The 4746-nt window shown below is 52.0% G+C and overlaps 1 pseudogene; it reads right to left on the bottom strand.

The window, feature by feature from the left end:
• Nucleotides 1-811: 811 nt before the first annotated feature.
• LOC123083022 (phenolic glucoside malonyltransferase 1-like) lies at nucleotides 812-2570 on the bottom strand (annotated as a pseudogene).
• Between the last annotated feature and the right edge of the window lie 2176 nt (nucleotides 2571-4746).

Genomic DNA, 4746 nt, shown 5'->3' with positions numbered 1-4746 from the left:
GAAATCTATAAAAAGGCTTATATTTAGAAACAAAGGAGGTATATGTTGATTTCTATGCTACATAAAACTAAAAAAAATTGTGGATCCACAATTGAGAAGGCAAAGTCAAATGACTCGATCGTTTCCCCTCCGGGGAAAAGGATTCGTGGGAACCTTGCAAACCTGACATTTCCCAGATAGTTGGGTCTTTAATAACACAGAGATGTGATCAATACTAATTTAAAATTTTGATTATGTTTTTTTTCATGGTAATATGTGTCTCATTTATAAGGATCATAGCACAAGTCACGTATATACCGACCTGTCAAAACTGAAAAGAGAGCAGAATGCTAGCCTTTGCACAAAGGAACACCAGCCAATAAGTAAATTACAAACAAGTTGAAGAATCCTTTGAGCTTGACACCAACGTCCGTCACCTGCCTCTTGCACCACCACAGCAACCACCAAAGGAAAAAAATGACGGATCACCTCCGCACCCGAGTTCGGCACGGCTCCATCACTTATATGCAGCTTTGTGAGACCTCCAAGGTGGCTCGCCAAAGACGAAACAATTGCCATTGAACGAATCAGACTAGAGCAACACCCAAGACACGTCATCGAACTTCAGATCTGACATCCCATACAACTAAGACGTCGGAGGAGAAAACCATACTCAAAGTTTCTCAATATTTGCCTAATTTAATTTGTTGTATTCGTTTTACTGATTTATTTTTTACAGCTTCGCCTCTCCAAAGATTTCTTCCAAGCTCCGCCACTGGTTATAATCAAAGTACACCGAACTTGATAAACAAATAGTCAATTTCCCCTACGAATAGCCAGCCCATTATTATTTTTACGGCCAAACATTTGACACGCTCTAGATGAACATTTGACACACACTTCGTGGGAATTTCAAGGAAATCGGTTCATTTCCTGCAGGAAAAGAAGAAGCATTGGCCAAATTGGCAGCCAAAAAAAAAAAGAGATTCTATGGTCGCTAGCTGCTCCCGGCCAGCGCAAGGAAGTTGGCCGCGAACGCCTCCATCAAAGGCCGGCGAAGCGCAACGGACACCTGCACGGCGCCGGCCTCCTTCGCTCCGAGCAGCGTCACCAGCTCCGCCGAGAACATGGAGACGAGCTCAACGCGGCTCGGGGCGCCCCACCCGAAGTCCGTCTAGTAGGCCATGAACCGGTGCGACGACCCCACCGAGGTCAGCCTCTCCTTGGGGATGCCACGGACGACATCCAGCACGCGCTCCATCCACTCCAGCGGGTCCGAGGCCCGCTCCAGGTCCTCGCGGACGCGCTCCCGGATGGCCGCCGCCGCGCGCGCGACCCCGCCCTGGCCGCACAGCTCGCCCACGTTGGCCCTCGCGAAGCACGGCCGGATGCAGTTCCCGAAGTAGCCCTCGCCCGGCGGCGGCCGCAGCCGGCGCCGGCAGTCCGCGGCGACAAGGAAGTGGGTGTCGTCCGCGTGGTCCATGGACTTGGCGCGGACCAGGGACGCCCACGCGAGGGACAAGATAGCGACGTAGGTGCTCGCCGGCGACTGGCCCTGGTCAGCAGTTCCGCTTGGCGGAGTGCGCTGCTGCTTGAGGGACCGGATCCGGTCGGCGGTGAGCACGAAGGTCCTTCGGATCTGCGGCGCCGTGTCCACCGTGGAAGATGTACTGGAACTGGATGGTGACCTGAGCTGTGCCATCAAATTGTTCGGGCATGCGAATTGAATGAATTGGGACCAAGGAAGCAAAACGAATCGTAGATCTTCGGGTTACCGACCAGAGGCAGCGCCGGCGCGAAGAAGCGCAAGAACGTTCGGTACAGCTCCGCGGCGATGGGGTGCTGCAGGATCGGGGACCGGTCAAACGTCGGCGTGGGCACGAGCCCCCCTGCCGCGGCGGCGCCCTCCCTCTCCCGCGCCGCCGTCGACCACGCCCGCATGAACTGCCACACGGCCTGGCCGTCGGCGACCGCGTGCAGGATGGTCACCCCTACCGCCACGGCGCCGTGGCCCGCGGCCGGCCTGGTGACCTGCACGGAGAGAACGCGAGCCGGCAGCTGCGTCACGTCCAGGTCAGGGACAAGCTGCGAGAACGCCTCGGTGTCATGGTCCTCCTCGCGGGCCAGGCGGCGCAAGTCGTCGGCGCTGCCCAAGTACTCTGCCTCCACGAACCTGACGCCGGAGGAGACCGCGGCCTGGGAGCAGTCAACGACGACGGCGCCGGAGGAGGGGCGGAAGGCCAGCTCGCCGGCGAGCGGGAAGAAGACGCGAGGGTGTCGGCGAGAGAGGACCTGAGGGCCCTGATGACGGACGGGAACGGCGGGAGGCCGGGACCGTCGAAGAAGAAGAGCCGCTGGATCGGTATCTTGGCGATCTGCGCGATGTCGAAGAAGGCGAGCTCGAGGTCATCGGCGGCGGTGGCACGGGCAGGGTGGACACGGGTGACGTCGATAACTCGCACGCGAGAGCTCATGGCGAAATAACAATCAACAAGAAGGTTAGCGGTGGAGTGCAAGTGCGCTGCTCCTATACCATTTGAAAATTGGTTTTGTTGGCCTGAATCTGCCGGCCAATGGTGGTTGGTGTGTGACCTCCGCTACACTGACTAAGAACGTGCTGCGGTGTTCTGATCTGATGTATCTTTTTGAAATAACAAATCACATCCGTCAGCTAGTCGTAGTCGTAACCCTAGCACATGACGACTCAAAACATCACGTACGTACGACATATATTCCTTTTTCGATGAATTTCGTTAAAGAAACTGGAGTCAGGGATACACCAAACCACAGAATTATATCTGGTACTTTCTTCTGCTAATGGATGCAACACCACATCCAGCAACATGAAAGGGAAACCATCGGCCTACATCTTAGACGTATGACCATATCTAAAGGATGCAAAAACCCATCAGCTACAGCGGAAGAGTAACATTACTTCGACAAATGTACATCATCCAATCTAGAAACAGACTAGCGACGAAAATCAAAAGAAACTCCATCTACTCTTCCGAGACAAAGCATAATCTGTGACCATATGGGTTCCAACCGTGCATCCTCCCAAAGACTTCGAACAGACCCAACTATGAGACACAGCGATCTGTCATATGTGAGTCTCTAATACAACATACGTTCTATGTCCTACGCATGTATTCGGGATGGTGACAGACTTGCTTTGGGGCGACCAAACGCTACTCCGTGACTGGGTAGTTACAAAGGTAGGTTTCGGATTTGTCCAGACCGATGCTGCGAGACATGGTCGAGCAAGATGAGATTTGTCCCCTCTGATCAGGAGAGATATATTCTGGGACCATCGTGTGATCCGACCAGGATAAGCATGGCCATACGACAAGGATTATGAGATAATCCAGCTTGTGGTCGGTATCACTAGAGCGAGAAAGAGGTCGGGCTAGCACAAGGATGATAGTCTTGCCTTCAGCCCTACAACATATATCGTGTGGCAAAGGGAACAGAAGTGTGACACGTTGTACAAGTTCGCCTAACCAGCTTCATAGTCTGCTTGGTGGTCGGCACGCTTTGCTAGAGGCCGCTACCAACCGTGCAGGTCGGAGGTGATCCAAACTGTGACCAAGCCGACTTGAACCTAAGGGGTCGCGCGCTTAAGGGAAGGAACCTACGAGGTCGGTTTGAAGGACACTGGTCGGATGTGATCAGAGTTGGACTTGGAACGCGGCCGAGTAGACTTTGGGCTTTAGGATCCGTGCAAGGCCTAAGTGTTGAGCCCGCGACGGATGCCTATAAATAGTAGAGGTGCGGCACACTTATTGAGTTGATCGCTTCTGTGCCGTCGTTAGGGCTTTGCACGTGTTGCAACTAGCCACCTCCACTCGCCGCTGGTTGTGTGATCGGACCTAGCAGTCCGCCGCACGAAGTTCCTCCTGCACGCGCGGATACCGTTATAGGCGGTGCATTTGCACTGCTCCGGCGTACCTGTTCGCGGGATTAGGTCGGCTACGTGTGGAAGACCGGCAAGGAGGAGACGACTCCGGGAACCCGAGGTGACTCCGGGAACGTGCTGCCTCAACTCTACTTCCGTTGCACGGCATTGCACGTCTAGTGGTAACGATCCGTGATCCATCTCCCGTAGCATGTTCTTGGTTGTTTTGCACGTAGAAAATTTTAATTTGCAGTCGACGCACACTACCATAGATCATAACAGCTATAGCATCCCCATCAGCGATTTGGTACTGCATAGAACCGACTGATGCCTAAATCATTTGTAGGCAACTTACAAATTGCAAAAGCATTGGTGTTTTATGGGTTAACAGACGACGAGTTGAATTGAACATGATATATGTGCATAACAAATAGCCATTTACCAAAGAAATAACAAGAAAAGTTAACATACAATTCGGATATCCATTACTTCTAGAAAAGAATACATGTGTACAAATTTGATCCAGTTACATAACTACAAATTACATCATCAACAATCATACAGATCCAATATGATGTGTGTGCAGTGTACACATACACAATTGTAACTGTTGCTAATGACCAAGTGCAAACCATTGTTCTGAACTTCTTATTCTTGAATAATGGTAGCTTGTAGCCCTGCCCATGCACTACCATATCCGCGGTGCACCTGACTGAATCCCCTTGTTTGTGGGGATGGGGTCTTATGATGGCTACAAATGTGGAGAAAATTGTCTGTAAGAGTAGCTCTCTTCTTATTAAGTATCTTGGCTTTCCCTTGCACCACCTTAAAATTCGGAAAGAAGATTTTCAACCTATTTTTGATGAGATCAT

Source organism: Triticum aestivum, chromosome 4A (assembly GCF_018294505.1).
Source record: "Triticum aestivum cultivar Chinese Spring chromosome 4A, IWGSC CS RefSeq v2.1, whole genome shotgun sequence".
In the NCBI taxonomy this organism is placed as follows: domain Eukaryota; kingdom Viridiplantae; phylum Streptophyta; class Magnoliopsida; order Poales; family Poaceae; genus Triticum; species Triticum aestivum.
Note: the sequence above shows the minus strand (reverse complement) of the source record. Positions and strands in the feature narration are given on the sequence as shown.